Source organism: Saccopteryx leptura, chromosome 4 (genome assembly GCF_036850995.1).
Source record: "Saccopteryx leptura isolate mSacLep1 chromosome 4, mSacLep1_pri_phased_curated, whole genome shotgun sequence".
Taxonomy (NCBI): Eukaryota; Metazoa; Chordata; class Mammalia; order Chiroptera; family Emballonuridae; genus Saccopteryx; species Saccopteryx leptura.
Genome location: NC_089506.1, coordinates 216,484,437 through 216,504,230, shown reverse-complemented (window position 1 = coordinate 216,504,230; position 19,794 = coordinate 216,484,437). Strand labels below are relative to the sequence as shown.

The 19,794-nt window shown below is 58.4% G+C and overlaps 1 protein-coding gene across 3 annotated transcripts in view; it reads right to left on the bottom strand.

The window, feature by feature from the left end:
• The window catches only part of SBK1 (SH3 domain binding kinase 1), a 52,108-nt gene that overhangs the window by 20,174 nt on the left and 12,140 nt on the right, over positions 1–19,794 (bottom strand). Inside the window, exon 1 of one of the 3 annotated variants that reach the window (XM_066383121.1) lies at positions 1,778–2,681. The exons of the other annotated variants lie outside the window; for them this stretch is intronic. The gene's annotated coding sequence lies outside the window, so the exon portion shown is untranslated. Of the gene's footprint in view, positions 1–1,777; positions 2,682–19,794 lie in introns of those variants that run through there. 3 annotated transcript variants of the gene reach the window in all.

Genomic DNA, 19,794 nt, shown 5'->3' with positions numbered 1-19,794 from the left:
CACGGGGACTCAAATCTCTGCTCCGGAGCCTCTCACTCCTCTCCTGCCTGTGGGTCACCCGACAAAGCCCTAGGCTCCTGGAAACCCACTGTGGGAAATGAACTCTCCCAAGAGACGGAGAGGACACGTCTGGACGCTTCCTGAGGCCGACTGTGATCTACAGCTACCGAGGGCTCCCTCTCTCATCGTCTCTGAGAGCTGCCACAAGCTTGCTCGGGATCACCCAGTCTTCCGGCAGTTGGCTCCACCACAGCCTGTGCTGGGGGGCAAGAGGGGGCTCGGCTGTCCTTGAATTTACAGGAGGGGCTGCCAGAGAGCTGGCCAGAACAGCCCTCCGACCCTTTCTCCTGCTGATCTCATACTCCCCGTTGGGTCAAGGCCAGTAGCAGGTGGGGTGGGGGCAAAGAGGGAAAGAGGAAATGGCCACACAGGCTCAGGGCCCCAAGTCTGTAGTACAATGGGGAGCAGGTTCCTGACCAGGCCCACCTCCCTCCAACTAAGCAAGCAAGCAGGCAAGCGCAGCCTGGGCAAACTGAGAACACCCCAGGGGTCTGATGAACAGGGAAGATCAAGAAAGATCAGGCTGAAGTGAGAAGAAGGACCCTGACTACAATGCCTGGTACATTACAGACACTGGCTACAGTTTGTTGAATGAATAAATGAACAAAGAAACTCCTGGTGGGGCTACCTGTACCCAGAGTCCTGCCTTCTTCAGCACTGCTGCTTGCCTGTAGAGGGCTCAGAGAGAAGGGACTGGCGGAAACCCCAGCAGCCCAGAGTGTTTCCTTGGCACCATTCAGTCCCTTCTCAGGATTGCTTTTCCAGAATTTCAGGTTATAACATCCCCAGGCCTCTTATCTTCCCATTGGCTGCAGGGCCTGGGGTTCAGGACCTCACTGAGGGCCAGGATGAGGCTCTGCCTTGTCTACATCCTGGAAATCTAAAGTAATAACCTGCGATGGTCCTTCGGTTGTCTAGGACACGCTGACCCACTCTGAGGTTTGGCCCTGGCTGTTTTGGAGGTCAGGAGGAGGAGGGAAGGCCTTGGGTTTGCTGCCGTAGGGGCACACGGGGACAGAAAAGTGCCTGACCTGAAATGGCTTATTCATCCAGAAACCATCTCCTGTCCCCAGAAAGCAGTGCCTCACTTTGGAAAGGACTTGCCCTCTCCCTGTCCTGTCCGGGAGCAGAGTGACCTAGGTAAATATGCCCACCGTGGCCTGGGTAGGGGACAGTGGAATCAGAGAGAAAATAAGGGATTCCCACCCATTCTCTCCAACACACCCATTCCCGACCCTCTCACAGACAAAGACACACACCCAAAGCCCCAGCCATCAGCCTAGGGCCACACAAAACAGGTCCTTTCACCTATGGACACCCCAGTTCTTCACCCAGGGGGGACTTCACTTGAGAACTCAGCCTGGTCTGGAGGGAGGGGTACATATACTCCAAAAGACCGAAGATCCCACAGCTCCAGGCTCCCAGGATTTTTTTTTTTTTGGGGGGGGTCTCTAGCTTCTTCCCTCTCTGAAGCAAAGACGCTCTGCCACCACGCCCCAGTGGGGCCAGAGAGCCGGGCCACAACCCCAAAGCTAGGGTGGGGGAAGGGAGGAGGGGGCGGCTCCTCCAAGCGAGACACAAAGGGACGTCCTTCAGCCTCTGTTCCATGGCGACGCTGGGGAGGGGGCAGTGCGCACCCGATCCTTCCTTCCCCATCTGCAGGTCTAGGGGCCTCGGTGGCCACTCACCTGCTGCTCCTCACCTGGGCCCGGCTTACCTGGGCTGGGGCCGCGGGGACGCCGCGGCAGGGGGCCTGGGCGCCGTCTCGCTTTCCGTCAGCCCGGCCCGGGGGGGCTCAGGGCGCCACAACCATAGGCTGGGATGCGAAGGGCGCCGCAAGGGACTCAGTCGCCCGGGTCCTGGAGCTTTGCGAGTGTGTGTGTGTGTGTGTGTGTGTGTGTGTGTGTGTGTGTGTGTGTGTGGTGGGGTGTCCCCGAGGCCTCTTGCTGGTGAGGGATAGCTCTTGCCGTCCTCGGGTTCCTAGATTTGGGGTTTCTGTGTACCGGAATTGGGGGGATGTAGGATTCCTTGCTCTCGGGGCGTTCTGAGCTGGGTCTTGAGGTGTGGAGTTGTATTGACCAGGATCTTGAGAGGGGGTGCCCGCAACCCCGGACAGGAGGGTCACTGCGTTCTAGGTCTTGAGGGTCGCTCGGATTGAAGAGGGGGGAGTCTTCGCGGTACTGTGGGGACGTCGCTGTCTTTTGAATACGGAGGAAGTCTTCGCTTTCCCCAGCTGGGGAGTCGTTCTGTGTTGGATCTGGAGACACCCCCCCACCCGCTGTCCTGGGGCTCTCTGGGTTCTGGATGTGGTGGGGGAATCCCCACAGTCCCCGGCTGCGGGGGCTTGCTGAGTCCCCGCCACCCGCAGGGGGCTGGGAGGAAGCCCCTCAGCCGCTGGGGGGCTCCGTCGCCGCCGCTACGAGCAACCCGGTCCTGCGGTCCCGGACCCCGGCCTGGTCCGGGCTCTGGCTGTGGCTCCGGATCGCGCTCCGCCTGGTGCTCCGGCCCCGGTCCCGGCGCCCGCCCGGGCAGCGCTCCATCGCGGCATCGCGGCTCCGCCCTCCGACCCGCGCGCACCTGCCCGCTCGGCCCGCGGCTCCACCCTCCGGGCCGCGCGCCGCCGCCCGCCCCTTTGTCCGCCCCGCTTGGCGCGCGCCCTTGCGCACGCGCACTAGCCCAGGCGCGCGCTCTCCCGCCCGCCGCGCAGTCCCGCCGCGCGCCGCGGGTCGCAGAGTCTCCCCGCGCGGAGGGAAGCGCACGGCGCACCCACCCGCTTTCCGGCCTCGCTGGGTCCTAGAGCCTGTGGGCTTCCTCTCTGTCCTCCCTCCCCCGTCTTTTCTAGGTCAGAGCCCAGGAGGGGGCGGGAACGAGGTTAGAAAGGACTCAGGGGAGTCTGAGAGGGTCACCTGGTCCATCCTCCTGGCCCCTGCGGGACCAGACTGCCCCAGACTGTCCCAGACTGTTCTTGTGGGGTGGAGCCTGTTTCAAGGAGGGAAATCCAAGCTCTGCAGTAGGGTATGCATTCATATATCTCTGTCAGTCACCCATCCATTCATCCATCCATCCTGTTTGAGCAAGACCTCAGAGAACTAACAGCCTGCCCAGAGAAGAGGTCGTCAACAGGAGCCTTGGGGTTCGTGGCCAGCCCATGTCCTGTTCTCGACCCCTGTTGTAAATGGCAGTGACTAGTCCTGGATGCACCGTGCTCACCAGATAGAGGGAAGAAGGGGAGTTCCAGGTAGAGGGGGCAGCATGTGCAAAGGCACCGCCAGGTGGAAAGCAGCATTGTCTGTTTGGGACCTGGAAGGGAGGCGGATGAGGATGGAGAGGAGAGAGGAGAGCTCATCCTCCCAGGCCCTATTCTGTCTCTTTCTTTGCCTCATCCGTGCAGCTCTAGCCACAGTTTCCCTAAGGAGAAAGTCCCCAACATCCTGCATCTTCCCTATTTCTTCAAACTCTTTGTTCAAGCCGTTTTTGTTTTTTGTTTTTTTTCCACCCAGCGTATTCTTCCCAACTACGGACTGTTTCTAGTTTTAGAACCAGAGATTATAAACTCAAGTGCCTATATGTCACATAATTAGTGACTGGGGCCAGGTGTAAGATGACAGGAAAAGGTGGAGATGAAGCAAACTGGAGCCTTGTGGGCCCTCTGTGAACAGATGATTTTTCTTCTTGTGTGTGTGTGACAGAGACAGAGAGAGGGACAGATAGGGACAGACAGACAGGAAGGGAGAGAGATGAGAAACAACAATTCTTTGTTGCGGCACCTTAGTTATTCATTGACTGCTTTCTCATATGTGCTTTGACCGGGGGTGGGGGTGGGGGGTGAAGGGGCTACAGCAGAATGAGTGACCCCTTGCTTAAGCCACCAACCTTGGGCTCATGCCAGTAACCATGCGGTCATGTCTATGATCCCACGCTCAAGCCAGCAACCCTGCGCTCAAGCTGGTGAGCCCGTGCTCAAGCCAGCGACCTTGGGGTTTTGAACCTGGGTCCTCCACATCCCAGTCCGACTCTCTACCTACTGCACCACCGCCTGGTCAGGCCAGGTGATTTTTCAACAGAAGCAGTGAATCCATATTGCAACAAAACATCCTCTACCCTTAAATGTTTGAAACAAATTTCCAAAGTTCGGAAATACTGAATTTCTCCAAATGAAACATTTTTGGGGGCCATCAATACAAAACCTGTGCTACTAAGAACATTGCCTTAGTTCCTAACTTGTTTCCCTCCTGCCTCTACCTAGACTATCTCCCGCCCCCAGAATCCAACTCCTATGTACCCATCAGCTCTGTAAAATACGAAGTGTACAGGGTTGCTCCTCTACATAGAATTGCCAACGACTCCCATGTATCTCTAAGGTAAACGTCTAAACTCCTTATCCTGGCGTCCAAACTCCTTAGCCTTTGGGGTCCTTTACGGAGGCTGCCTCGTTTCCATTCAGCCTTGACCTGAGCCAGCTTCTCAGGTCACACCTGCTTTCTCATACCTCTGTGCCGTATACACTGTGCTTCCTGTCTAGAACATCTTTCCTCTCTTCTTTGTTCCCCAAACAACTTATCTTCCAAGATGCCTCCTTTCCATCTCCCTTTCCTCTCTCACTCTTCCCTGTCCCACCAATATTCCCAGGTTTCAAAGTTCACCCTAAGTTTGTTCTAATCCTCTCCAGGTAAGGCCTTATTGCCCGAAACAAACTAATGGAGGAGAATAAGTCATTGGGCCTGCAGTGGAGGAAGGCTAGAGAAAGAGGGAGAGGAAAGGGAATGACTCCTCTGTTTAACCACTGAGTCCCAGAATATTAGAATTTTTTTTAATTTATTTATTTTTTACAGAGACAGAGAGTGAGTCAGAGAGAGGGATAGACAGGGGCAGACAGACAGGAATGAAGAGAGATGAGAAGCATCAATCATTAGTTTTTCATTGCGCATTGCAACATCTTAGTTGTTCATTGAGTGCTTTCTCATATGTGCCTTGACCGCGGGCCTTCAGCAGACCGAGTAACCCCTTGCTGGAGCCAGCGACCTTGGGTCCAAGCTGGTGGGCTTTTGCTCAAACCAGATGAGCCCGCGCTCAAGCTGGCGACCTCGGGGTCTCAAATCTGGGTCCTCGGCATCCCAGTCCGACGCTCTATCCACTGTGCCACTGCCTGGTCAGGCAGAATATTAGAATTTAGAGCAGGGGTCCCCAAACTACGGCCCGTGGGCCACATGCGGCCCCCTGAGGCCATTTATCCGGCCCCCACCGCACTTCCGGTGGTCAGTGAGAGGAGCATAGTTCCCATTGAAATACTGGTCAGTTTGTTGATTTAAATTTACTTGTTCTTTATTTTAAATGTTATATTTGTTCCTGTTTTGTTTTTTTACTTTAAAATAAGATATGTGCAGTGTGCATAGGGATTTGTTCATTGTTTTTTTTTATAGTCCGGCCCTCCAATTGTCTGAGGGACAGTGAACTGGCCCCCTGTGTAAAAAGTTTGGGGACCCCTGATTTAGAGAGCAGTTTCCTTTTTATACAGGTGAGGAAGCTGAGGCCTTGAGAGGGGTGGAGGTAGAATCAGGCCTTGAAATGCTCCCAGTCGTGGTCATCAAGGGTAACATAGTTCAAGATTACCTCCTGTAGACATCTTCCCAAATTCCTCAACAAATGATTTGATTACTACCCATGTGATCGGTAAACGTTTGGTAAAAGTGCATGTGGTAATCAAGTCCGTCACCCTGAGCTCTGCAGGGTGGGAAGTCCTGGTACATCAAAGGGGACGTACTCCTACCAGGGGACACAGCAAGGGTCCCATTACAATTTAAGCTATGCCTGCTGCCGGGACACTTTGAACTCCATGTGTTCTAGGACCAGCAGGCAAGAAAAGTAGCTCAGAGTCACTGCCCAGGCAGGAGTAACTGATCATCCTTTGTGAGCGTCACTAGACCCTCAGTAACTAACCCTAACTTACTGAAGTTTCTAGAAGTACCCTGATCAGTTACTAAAAGAAGGCAGGGATGCTTTTACAAAGTGGGAGCAGAGAGAAATATTGAAATCACTGTGATCCACTGGAGTGATCCACTGATTATGATAACCAAGAGTTTAGACCCCTCGGGACAGAAGGTTGGGGTAACACCACAGAGTGACCCATCAAGGCCTGCCAAGGCGATTGTTGAGGGTGTGGCTGAGAGTGGATATGGATGGTGAAAGGGGAAAGGATCGCTACCAGTTATGGCCCCAAGGTCAAGGGTAGCAAGGGAGAGAGAAGCTGTGGTTTGTACCATGAAGCTCCCTCTTCAACGTTTCCCCTTAAAAAGAGAGGCTCGCGGCATCCACGAAGAATCTGGGTGGCACAAGGGTCAGGGCGTGGAGGCGGTAAAACTGTGCCACCCTGATCTCTGACTGCAGAGACGGTGACTTCCGAGGGCGGCTGCGGTGGAGTCTCTCTCCCCTTCACAGGGGAGGCTCTACTTGGCTTTGTCCTCACCAACACCAGGCAAGGACTGCGCAGCAGTCTCCTTGGAGACACAGGGCCTGCTCTGATGGGCAGCTTGGGATCAAGGACTCCCATTGGCTTCACTGAAACCTTCTTAACGTTGTGCCGTGGTCTAAGACTCCTCCTACCCCCCTCTGTTCCAAATGTTGCAGTTATTGCGGTCTGAAGGTTCTCCCAGCCTGTTCTGACTCCTTCCGCATCCCCTCCCCCAAGCGTTTCCTCAAATAAAATGCTGGCTTATCTCACCCCATCCTGGCCTGCTTCTCAGAGGACAGAACCAACACAACATATCTGAAGAGAGGGGCTAAAGCAGCTGTTTGTAATGCTACAGCTTTTCTCCCCTTCACGCCCAGGGACAATCCGCTCTTGCCAGCTCAAAGTTTGTATTCACAGCGATGCCGCCTTTCCAGAGAGGGTCTCCGTGGGTATCATTTAGACAGCAGAACACAAAGACAAACCTAGGCTCAGATTTCCCTAATGACACAGGAAAGACATCAGAAAGCAGAGATCTCCACTTAAATTTCCTGGGTCCTGAGCCCACACCCTCTTCAACGCTGGCGGGTCCCAGTGCCCCTCCGTAGTTAGCTGCAGCCCCCTGACTTCCCAAGGAAGCACGTTGAGGCCAGGAACCCAGGACTTCTGGTCATCACGCAACTTTCCTTTGGCGACAGTTTATATTTACTAGTGCGTCAGTGTTTTTGCTACTGTTGGGGGTGGGGGTGAGGAAGGAATTCTATAGTCTCTGTCCTCTAGACCATTGGTCCCCAATCTTTTTTGGGCCACAGACCAGTTTAATGTCAGAAAATATTTTCATGGACCAGCCTTTAGGGTGGGACGGATAAATGTATCACGTGACTGAGACAAGCGTCAAGAGTGAGTCTTAGACGGATGTAACAGGAAATCTGGTCATTTTTTAAAAATAAAACATCGTTCAGACTTAAATATAAGTAAAATGGAAATAATGTAAGTTACTTATTCTTTCTCTGTGGACTGGTACCAAATGGCCCACGGACCGGTACTGGTCCGCGGCCGGGGGTTGGGGACCACTGCTCTAGACCCTACTCGTCAGAACATTTCACAGGTTTGAGCTTGGGTAACTATCAGCTGTACTGAAAGTGCTCCATTCTGGCCTCATTGATAGTTTCCATGCAGGGGTGGGGTGGGGGGATGGTGACATTTGGGGTGTCCCCAGTGTGCTCCATGTTCTCTGATGCCCCCTATTGCTCATGTCCCCAGTTATGACAGAGAGAAGGTGTACTGGCTTGTTGGTCTGAATTACGATGGTCCCGTTGTATGGAAAGGACCCCCATCCCCAGTGGCCACCATCACGCCCAGGACATCGCTGCTGGTGACCGGCACACGTGCAACATAATCAGGGACCCTGGTTGCCTTGGTGACTGAGTAGCTCAGAGAACTGATCAGGTTTAGGAAGAGGAGGAGGATGACATTTGGGGCAAAGCTTACAGAAGAAACTGCTAACAGCCAGGAGCAGGAGTTCGCAGGGCCACTGGGAGACACAGTTCAAACCACTGCTGGGAAGGAAAGCCCAGAGTTCCACCAGAACCCACGGACGGTCAGGATCAGAAGGGAGACCGCGGGGAAGCCCAGGACACGCGGCCGCTGGAGGCAACGGCGCTTTGACGCTCGCGGTGCCTTCTGCAGGGTTTATTCTGAAGTGAGAAGCAAGTGTTCCAGCGAGAGTTCTGACGAGCTCCCCGCCTCTCAGGTCAAAGTAGGAGTGTGACTGCGGCCAGCGGGGTGCCAGTGATGATGGGAAGGACGCTGTGATGGCCGCGTGGGGAGGGAAGAGCCTCCTTGTCTGCAGTGTCACAGGGCTGGCTGCCCAGTCGGACTTGGAGCTGCTTTAAAGGGAATCGTGTTCCTGGCAGCGGAAAGCCGGCCGACTGGCCGGGGAAGAGTGTCCCCGCGCTTGGGCACGTGGTAGCGCTCCCTGGGACTGAAACCGGGGACATGGCCCGGACTGCGGCCCATGGAATCCATCCTTATCTGCCGTTTCTTTTCCTTTCTTTCTTTAGATTAAAGATAGCTGACACAAAGATGATACAATGTAAACATTGATTCCAGCTGTATATCTGCCCAGGTTTTCATTTTCTCTATTTTGTCACTTTTTTCCCCCCCAAAATAATTAATTCAGGTGAAGTGTTTTAAAATGAGATCTTGAGAAGAAAAAAAAAAGGGGGGGGGAACCCCAAATAACTTTTTCACTGTGTGATTCTGTTTTCTAAAGGCAAGTTCAAGAACTATCTGAAATGAGCTCATTTCTCACTCTGAGACCCACGGGAGCGGGAAGTACGTTTGACTGCCTGGTCCCTTGCCACCCGCGCCCCTTGCTCACTGTGGCTCTGAACCCCGGTGCCCCTCAGGGCTGGATGTGGCTGTTTCTCTGGGAAGTCGTGGGCTGAGCACAGGACAGACCTCTACCCTCCCCACTCCGCTGATTTCCAGGGAGCAGGCAGCACCCTCTGGGATCCTCAGAACAGAGGCGGGGCTAGTGGGCAGGCTCCTCCCAGCCCCCTGGGAGGGTTACCCTTGGGGAGGGTTACCGAAGCCGCCCCCAGGGCGAGAGGCATCTGGAAGGAAACAGGTGCTGTCTGGTACACATCCCTGGGGCGCTGGCTTTAAAGATGTCCTAGTTTGGGTTTCCCAGAAACAGACCCTGCACAAGCAGACTCGAGAGCAAATAATTTCTCTGGCAGGCGATCCGGGTAGGGGAGTGGAGGAGAGAGAGGAGATACAAGGGAGGCCGTGAAGGGGTGCGTGATCACGCAGGTTACCACTGCGAGCAAGCAAGCAGCTGGCCGTGAACCCCACTGGGGAGCTCCCAGAGACAGAACGTGCATCGACATGCACAGAACGTGTGTTACCCCAGCTCCCGTCAGCTCTGTGGCTGTGGGCCGGGCAGGCTGGACCAGAGCAGGGCCTGGGGAGGAGGGCAGAGTGCGGAGGTGGCCTAGGGAGCGTGGTGCTGGGAACACTGCCACAAACGACCAGCTCTTAGAATGGGGCCCTGGGTCTGGCTTGGTGCCCGAGTGGAGTAGAACTCTGCTATCCAGCCTGACCAGGCGGTGGAGCAGTGGATAGAGCGTCAGACTGGGATGCAGAGGACCCAGGTTCGAGACCCCGAGGTCGCCAGCTTGAGCGCAGGCTCATCTGGTTTGAGCAAGGCTCACCAGCTTGGACCCAAGGTCGCTGGCTCGAGCAAGGGGTTACTCGGTCTGCTGAAGGCCCACGGTCAAGGCACATATGAGAGGGCAATCAATGAGCAACTAAGGTGTCGCAACGAAAAACTGATGATTGATGCTTCTCATCTCTCTCCGTTCCTGTCTATCTGTCCCTGTCTATCCCTCTCTCTGACTCTCTCTCTCTGTCCCTGTAAAAAAAAAAAAAAAAAAAAAAAAAAGAACTCGCTATCCAGCATCATTAGTCCTCATCTTTTAGCAGCAGAACCCCACTTTTTCTTTGGGGACCCACATGCCTTGACATACCCTTCCTTACTCATTAGGGGTTCTGATGGCCGGGCTTCCCTGTTTGGCTCTAGGGGTGGGCTGTGACTCCGCCCTCACTAATCAGTGTGTACCAGACCCCTGGCCCTCGTGATCGTTTCCGAGATGGGTCTGTGCCCCGAGCCAAGCCGATCAGATAGAACTCTCTTCCCACTGCAGTGACGGAGGGTGGGATGCAAGCCTGGAGTTGCTACCACTAGGCAGACCCTCCGGGAGGAAGAGGCCAGCACAGCAGACCACAGAGCCAAGAGACAGAGAGTCAGCACCCTCATGCCGTCATCTGAGCCCCTGGAGCTGGCCATGCCTGAAGACTCTGGGCTTCTCGGGTCGGTAATCCAGGAGTCCGTTTTGTGCTGATGTCAGTTGGACTTGGGTCTCTGTCAACTGCAACCCCACACTCTACACCAAGTACAGATGTGGGTTTCTAAGGTGTTTAACGGTGCAGGGGGAAACGAGAGACTCTCCCCTGCGTCCCCCATTTCCTCAGCCCCCCAGTTTGTGCAGGGGGATTCTCAGAGGGAGCTCAGCCTGCCCAGGGGTCCTTGACTGCTTAGAGACCAGCACCCACCCCGGAAGGAGCTGGAGGGCTCGTAGCCGAGCAGGCGGCGTGGGTTGCCTGGGCTCCCACGTGGGGCCCCTTTCTCTCTGAGCTCTGGGTTCCTGGCCAAGGCGCGCCTTCCTTCATTCCGCATTCGCACTTGTTCCTGGGCACCCGCTCCGTCGGGTCACTGGGATAAAAGGGTGGGCTCAGTGGATAGTCCTCACCTTCAGGAGCTTCCGGTGTAACGCGGGGAGACCCTACACTAGTCACACTGAGCTTAATAGGTACAGGGCCGCCCCAGTGTTCCGGGCCCCTGCCACCTCTTCCCACACTCACGTGCAGGTACTAATTGGCCACGGGTCCCCTGGAGCCTGCCCAGCAGCCGCTCAGACACACGCTTCCTCCTTCCTGGTCTTGTCCTCAGCTCCGACTCCAGGAAGGCGTGCTTTCTGTCTAACCTGCATCCCGCTTGCTGCGTGCTTTCTGTCTAACCTGCATCCCGCTTGCTGCCGGCACAGCCCGCCTTCTTGGCTTTGGACTCGGGGAGGCGAAGGGCAGCTGGGCACCTTCTCTGCGTGCTTTCTCGTCATCTCCCTCCTCAGGGATGAGTCTCCAGGCACGGATCAGGCCTCTGGTATGCCAGGTGTTCTGCCAGCTTAGGTTTTCCCCCAGATAGGGAAACGGAGGCACGGAGTATGGAGGTCCTGAACTGAGAGGTCCGGTCCGTTCCACCCCGGGAGTGCCGCTTACCCCTCTGCCCTGGCTCAGGCCGGGGGTCCCTGCCAGCCAGCAGCCTCCAGTGCAGTCCCTGGGCCTCGTCCGCTCCTGGCACCCCGGAGCCTGCCTGGAGATCCCCCCTTAGGAACAGCACCCTCTGGCTTTCCCGCCCCCCCCAACCCCCCCCCCCGGGGAGCCTGTTCGTCCCCACCCACTAATGTCACCATCTGTGCCAGGCCGCGCTCTGAGCATTTCACACATGTCAGCTCACTTAACCCGCACGGTAACACTGGGGTGAGGGGATGCTCATCACGTATCTGAGAGACACAGCGAGGAGGAGACTGCTGTGGTTCACACACTAGCTGGGACTCGAACCCTGGGCGGGCTTCAGAATCCAGGCTCCTAACCACCTGCAGCTCAGTGCACCCACGCCAGGCCATCCTCACCTCCTCCTCGCACCTGTTCCCTTCTATCCGGTTCCCGCCCCTCTCCCCACCCACCTTCCTGTCCCGGGTCGTGCTCCTGCCTGTGGGCGGCCTGGGCGGGGCTCTGTGCGGGTGTCCTGGGACTAAGGGAGGGACACAGGGCAGACGCCTCATGCGTTCCCCGACCAGCTGGAGGAGTGGCTGCGCCAGGGGCCTGGGGGAGGCAGGCAGGGGTAGAAGCAGGAGGGGGCTGGGTGGAGCTGGGCCTCTAAGCCCTAATTAAGTCAGTTAATTAGGTGGGGAGGAGAAGCCTGTGGGAGTTAATGAGCTGGGCTAATTAAGTGGATCCTGGAGGATGGCTCAAATTCAGGGCTGGGGAGAGACGGGGGCTTCGGCGGGGCGGAGGGAGGGGAACGGGGCGCTGCTGCTGCCTCCGCGTGTCTCTGGGTGTCAGCCGAGTCTGCAGGCACCCCCGGGGTGGGAGGCCACCGAGGCCACGACCAAGACCGGCGGTGACCAGCAGGGTCTGCGGCCATCCCCAGGGTCTGGTCTGAAGCCCTCAGCAGGGCCACGTGTCCTGCTGGCACCTGGGCCTGAAGTCACCGTGGAGGCCGGGTCCCGCTGCCCATCCCTCCAGGCTTAAAGCTAGATTCCCTTTGCACATGTCAGGGGGGCACAGACATTGAGCCCTGACCAATGTCCCTGACCTTTCAGAGGCACCAGGACATCCCTGCGACAGGTCGGGTACCATGACCGCCACCTGTGTCTTTCCTTCTCCCCATGATTTAGTTTGCAAAGCACATGCACCCCCGCTGTAGGGCTCTGGTCCCAGCTCGCGGATGAGACCGCTGCGGCCAGCGGGGAAGGGGCTTACCTCCCGCTGGTCCTCAGCCTGCTGCCCGCACGCGAACCCTGGGTGTGGGCCATGGGCGGCGGGCCAGGGCCAGTCTCTTGGAAGGCCAGCTGTCTCGGGGGCCCGCAGGCCTCCCCTGCTCGGGCCCTGTTTCTCTCCAACGGAAGGGTCCTGAGTAACAACAGCAGTTCGCAGGGTGAAGCACTTGACAGGGATGAGCTGTGCAGGGCCCACGGCGGAACGGGGGGCCCTTTGTTCAGAAAGCAGGAAAACAGCTCTGCCTTTCTACCCAGGCCTCTCTCTCAGCCTGTCATGGTATTTCTTTTTCATTTTTTAAGATTTTTTTTTTTTAATTTTTATTTATTCATTTTAGAGAAGAGAGAGAGAGAGAGAAAGAAAGGGGGGAGGAGCAGGAAGCATCAACTCCCATATGTGCCTTGACCGGGCAAGCCCAGGGTTTTGAACCGGTGACCTCAGCGTTTCCAGGTCGACGCTTTATCCACTGTGCCACCACAGGTCAGGCTTAAGATTTTTATTTATTAATTTTAGAGAGAGTAGAAAGAGAAAAAGAGAGAAAGAGAGAGAGACAGAAAGGAGGTGGGGAAAGAGAGGGAAACATCAACTCATAGCGGTTGCTTCTCGTATGTGCCTTTGACCAGCCTGGGGTTTCGAACCGGCGACCTCAGCCTTCCGGGTCATAGTGTTTCTTATCTGCTATTTAGTGTCAGGCTCTGCTGGGCACAGGGGTGAATGTGTGGCCAGTGCAGGTCCTCCCAGGTGCCCCCGGCCGCGCCACTGCGCACCTGACACTGGACCTTCCCATACTCAGGCCCCTGCCAGACAGAGGACAACGGTGGTGACAGGGTGGGGGCAAGGAGTGGGTGCCGAGAACCCCCTGGACGTGGGAGGGCGGGATGGCTCCTGGCGTATGCTCCACTGTCCCCTCAGACTTCACTGACACGTTCAAAGGTGAAATGATTAGGACCGCAAGACACCAACCACAGAGCCCGAGACCGAGACCCGAGCCAGGGCTCTGTGCGACTGCGCCGGCCACACCCTGTGTGGCACACAATCTGACGGGGGCCTCACGGCCGCCGTGTCACTGCATCCGTGGTACTGTGGCTGCCCTCATTTTACATGTTTATCCACTCATTCATTGACCAAGTACTCACCGAGTGTCTCCTGTGCGCTAGGCACTGTTTGCAGTAAACAAAACAGAAGACTCCCTGCCCTCGCGCATGCCAGTGAGCACAGAAAACAGCACGCAGGACCCATGCGTGAACAATGATGCTTCCAGGGGTTTGTGCGCAGCAAGAAATAAAGCAAGGAGGGGACACAGCATCCAGGGAGAGTGACCTCTGAGCAGGAACTTGAAGGAGGTGAGAGGGGGAGCCAGGCAGATGTGGGGTGGGGCCAGGCGCAGGAAACAGCCAGAGGGAACAGCCAGTGCGAAGGCCGGGAGGCGGAGTGCGCTTGGGATGCTTCGGAGCAGCGGCGGAGCTGACGGAGCACGGAGGCCACGAGAGGTGACGGGGGGGGGGGGGGGGGTTTATTTGGGGTCACCTAAGCCTTTGGCTTTGACTTGAGTGAGAGGGGAGTCGTGACAGGGATCTGAGCAGAGGAGGAATGAGGCGCGTCGTAGGTTTTAATAGACTTCCTCTGGCTGCTTCCGGGGAGGGAGGGTGGGGAGTGAGGAGGCTCCTGCATCCAGACAGGTGAGAGAGGCTGGCGACCTGCAGGGGAGGCGGACGGACAGTGGCAGGATCTGCTGACGGACGACAGGGGTGTGGTGTGTGTGTGTGTGTGTGTGTGTGTGTGTGTGTGCTCAGGCATGTGCGCACACGCGTGTGTGTGGTTTGTCCTGGGCACCTGAACCATGAAATTCTACGACCAGCTGAGGACACAGTCCCTGGGATTCCTGGCCCCTGAGAGTTGGCTCTCATTTGGGGGTACCCCCACCCCTTCTCTCTCGGCATTTCTGCCTGCCTTGGGCCAGTGGCTGCAACGTGGAAATGTTTACACGAGCCCTCTTAGGCCTGGTTTGTCTAGTTCTCCCTTTACTGGGTCGCAGGTTGAGATCTTCACCAGGACCAGGGAGGGGTGATTGGGGGAAACGGCCTGTGCAGGGACAGCAGGACACGGGAGAGCCCTGGCCCCTCGGCCTGTGCAGGGACAGCAGGACACGGGAGAGCCCTGGCCCCTCGGCCTGTGCAGGGACAGCAGGACACGGGAGAGCCCTGGCCCCTCGGCCTGTGCAGGGACAGCAGGACACGGGAGAGCCCTGGCCCCTCGGCCTGTGCAGGGACAGCAGGACACGGGAGAGCCCTGGCCCCTCGGCCTGTGCAGGGACAGCAGGACACGGGAGAGCCCTGGCCCCTCGGCCTGTGCAGGGACAGCAGGACACGGGAGAGCCCTGGCCCCTCGGCCTGTGCAGGGACAGCAGGACACGGGAGAGCCCTGGCCCCTCGGCCTGTGCAGGGACAGCAGGACACGGGAGAGCCCTGGCCCCTCGGCCTGTGCAGGGACAGTAGGACACGGGAGAGCCCTGGCCCCTCGGCCTGTGCAGGGACAGCAGGACACGGGAGAGCCCTGGCCCCTCGGCCTGTGCAGGGACAGCAGGACACGGGAGAGCCCTGGCCCCTCGGCCTGTGCAGGGACAGCAGGACACGGGAGAGCCCTGGCCCCTCGGCCTGTGCAGGGACAGCAGGACACGGGAGAGCCCTGGCCCCTCGGCCTGTGCAGGGACAGCAGGACACGGGAGAGCCCTGGCCCCTCGGCCTGTGCAGGGACAGCAGGACACGGGAGAGCCCTGGCCCCTCGGCCTGTGCAGGGACAGCAGGACACGGGAGAGCCCTGGCCCCTCGGCCTGTGCAGGGACAGTAGGACACGGGAGAGCCCTGGCCCCTCGGCCTGTGCAGGGACAGCAGGACACGGGAGAGCCCTGGCCCCTCGGCCTGTGCAGGGACAGCAGGACACGGGAGAGCCCTGGCCCCTCGGCCTGTGCAGGGACAGCAGGACACGGGAGAGCCCTGGCCCCTCGGCCTGTGCAGGGACAGCAGGACACGGGAGAGCCCTGGCCCCTCGGCCTGTGCAGGGACAGCAGGACACGGGAGAGCCCTGGCCCCTCGGCCTGTGCAGGGACAGCAGGACACGGGAGAGCCCTGGCCCCTCGGCCTGTGCAGGGACAGCAGGACACGGGAGAGCCCTGGCCCCTCGGCCTGTGCAGGGACAGCAGGACACGGGAGAGCCCTGGCCCCTCGGCCTGTGCAGGGACAGCAGGACACGGGAGAGCCCTGGCCCCTCGGCCTGTGCAGGGACAGCAGGACACGGGAGAGCCCTGGCCCCTCGGCCTGTGCAGGGACAGCAGGACACGGGAGAGCCCTGGCCCCTCGGCCTGTGCAGGGACAGCAGGACACGGGAGAGCCCTGGCCCCTCGGCCTGTGCAGGGACAGCAGGACACGGGAGAGCCCTGGCCCCTCGGCCTGTGCAGGGACAGCAGGACACGGGAGAGCCCTGGCCCCTCGGCCTGTGCAGGGACAGCAGGACACGGGAGAGCCCTGGCCCCTCGGCCTGTGCAGGGACAGCAGGACACGGGAGAGCCCTGGCCCCTCGGCCTGTGCAGGGACAGTAGGACACGGGAGAGCCCTGGCCCCTCGGCCTGTGCAGGGACAGCAGGACACGGGAGAGCCCTGGCCCCTCGGCCTGTGCAGGGACAGCAGGACACGGGAGAGCCCTGGCCCCTCGGCCTGTGCAGGGACAGCAGGACACGGGAGAGCCCTGGCCCCTCGGCCTGTGCAGGGACAGTAGGACACGGGAGAGCCCTGGCCCCTCGGCCTGTGCAGGGACAGCAGGACACGGGAGAGCCCTGGCCCCTCGGAACGGTGGCCTTCCCTCCCCTGGGGCCCACTGCTGTCACTTGGGCATGTGGACTCAGGTGCTTAGAGCTTCCAATTTTTCAAGAGAAGTTTGAAATCTGGATCTTAGGATGTAACGCCTTGATTTTTTTTTTCTCTTTTTTTTTCATTTTTTATTTTTCTGAAGCTGGAAATGGGGAGAGACAGTCAGACAGACTCCCGCATGCGCCCAACCGGGATCCACCCAGCACGCCCACCAGGGGCGAAGCTCTGCCCACCAGGGGGCGATGCTCTGCCCCTCTGGGGGCGTCGCTCTGTCGTGATCAGAGCCACTCTAACGCCTGGGGCAGAGGCCAAGGAGCCATCCCCAGCGCCCGGGCCATCTTTGCTCCAATGGAGCCTCAGCTGCGGGAGGGGAAGAGAGAGACAGAGAGGAAGGAGGGGGGGGGGTGGAGAAGCAAATGGGCGCTTCTCCTATGTGCCCTGGCCAGGAATCGAACCCGGGTCCCCCACACGCCAGGACGACGCTCTACCGCTGAGCCAACCGGCCAGGGCCGCCTTGATTTTTTAAGTACTGGCCAAAACATTTTTTTTTTTCATTTTTCCGAAGCTGGAAACGGGGATACAGTCAGACAGACTCCCGCATGTGCCCCACCGGGATCCACCCGGCATGCCCACCAGGGGGTGATGCTCTGTCCTTCTGGGGCGTCACTCTGTCGCATCCAGAGCCATTCTAGCACCTGAGGCAGAGGCCATAGAGCCATCCTCAGCGCCTGGGCCTTCTCTGCTCCAATGGAGCCTTGGCTGCGGGAGGGGAAGAGAGAGACAGAGAGGAAGGAGAGGGGGAGAGGTGGAGAAGCAGATGGGTGCCTCTCCTGTGTGCCCTGGCCGGGAATCGAAACCCGGGACTCCTGCACGCCAGCCCAATGCTCTACCGCTGAGCCAACCGGCCAGGGCCTGGCCAAAACATATTTAAGAAGTCAGAGCAGGCTATGCCCTCTGTGAGACCAAAGATAAAATAGAGAGGGGGTCTCCTGTGTGCAGAGGCCCACCGCCTCTGTGGGGGAGGGGCACCTGCAGACCTAGGAATGAAGACACTGCTGGTGGTGTGGCCGGAGACATCGGCTCCTGCTGGTCTGGCAGCAGGGAGGGGAGCGGCAGTTAGAAGAGGACTGGCTGGGAAGAAGCACCCCTTCCGAGCCCCTTGGGTACCAGGCGGTGACATTATTCCAGGGCTCACATGTTTGCCAGGCAAGGGCAGCTGCTGGGCCCTTGGGCACCTGGATGATGGTGAAAGCCTGGGGCCAAGAGGGTGCGACGTGGCCGAGGATGAGCCACAGGTGAGGTTTGCTACAAGGACAGGAGCGGCAGCAAGACTGAGCCGGAAGCCGAGGCCTGGAGGCCACCTCCACCCTGGCCTTGGCTCTTCCCCGATCAAGGAAGTTGACCTCCATTTTTTGCCTTGGTTCTGGCCTGGGCAGGGCTGGGCTGAGTGAGGGGCTGCAGGAGAAGCAAAGACAAAGGCCAGGCGCCGCAAAGCCTCCTCCACCACCAGGTGATCAGCCATTCCCCAGCGTGGCCCGTGCTCCACGGCTGGCCTCCCTCACCCTCCCAACAACTCAGAGAGGCTGGAACCTCTGATCAGAGGCCCCTTTAACCACTGATAAAACTGGGCCGCAGAGTGGTCTGGTAACCTGGCCAAGGTCACAAGCCCTTGGAAATAATGGGACCTGGAGTCAAATACAGGGTGTGTGGCTGCAAAAGCTGAACTTCGAACATAGAAGCTGTCAGCAAAGAGGCCTGAACCGCGCACCAGGGCTCCCTGCCGGGGCCAGTCCCGCATGTGTGAGCGCAGCGCTCCCTCTAGTGGCCGCTTAGCCTCAGTGCAGGACGGACAAGGGGCCCGCTAAGCGCCCGGGTCTGCCTGTGTCTCCGTCTCTCTCGCCCTGTTTACTCTCTGAATCAGCAAGGCAAGACCACACAGCATCCCCCGCTGCTCATCTCCAACCCCTGACGCGCCGTCCTTACCCAGCTGCTCCGCTCAAGACCACTATCTCTGGCCAGGCGCCCCCTGCGAGGCTAACCCCAGGGGACTTTCTTGTTGCTCCCTGTTTCCCTTTCTCTCCATCAGGGCCTGGTTCTCAAACTCGGCTGCACATTAATTATAATGTAGCTTTAACACATCCTGATGCCCAGACCACACCCAGAGCAAATAAATTACCTTTGTCTCACTGTCTTTAAGTATATATTTTAATTTATTGATTTCAGTGAGAGAGTAAGGAGGAGAGAGGGAGAGAGAGAGAGAGAGAGAGAGAGAGAGAGACAGGAACATCAAGGTGCCCTGACCGGGGACCAATCCAGCAACCTCTGTGCGTTGGGACGACGCTATCCAGCCAGGGCCAGCTCACTCTCTTTAGATACGCAGGGCCCAGCCCTCAAAGGGGATGACAAGGTTGGTCTCAGCCACCTACACCACCTGTCTCTCAGTCCCCTGACCTCTGCTCCCAGGCTCAGACCCCGACAACCTGGTAATCACCGCAGACTCCACCTCCTCTACGTTCCCCGTTCATCCTCTTCATCACTGGCCCCGGTACCCACACGCAACAGCTCTTTGACCCTCATAGGGACCACCCTTCCACTGCCCCCATCCCGTTCTCCCTGCTCGCCAGCAGCCTTCGGCCACCGCTGTCCACCTCACTCACACCACTGGGGTTCCGCCCACCACCCCAGAGCCGCTCCCTGGGAAACCCCTCCGGTGCCCGCCTCCTTTGGGGGCAGTACCTGCCTGGCAAAATGCCAGCCATCCCCACGCGCCACTTCCATTGGGCAAGCCAGCCCTGCTTGGAGTGCCCACACCAGGCTGGCCGTGTCCGCCCTGATTCGTGATCTCAGAGGGGCACTGGCTGCTGCCCCACAGCCTCTGCCAGGGGCTGTTTCCCGCTGTTTCTGAGCAGTGCTTCTCCAACTTGAATTTGCCTGCGAATCTCCCTAGGACCTAGGACCTTGGGGAGGCGGGAGGCTCTGCACATCCAGCCAGCCAGCCCCCAGGTGGCGCACCTCGCCCTGAGTGACAATGTGCCGGGTCACCCTTCTCCCACCTTCTCCTCTCTGCTCACACCGTGGCTCCCCCTGCCCTGAGAAAACATGGGTCAGATGCAGTCCGGTTGCCTCCACCGTGGAAGCGTAGACCCACCGAGCTCCTCTCGCACTTGTTCCACGTGTGCCGTCTCCGGTGCCAGCCCCTGCCCTGCGTTTGAAGGAACCCTGTCACTTCAGGACCGCCCCGGCTCCCCACTGCGCCGTCCTCGCCCCTAGTCCGGGACCGGACCGCTGGTGGGATCTGACGCC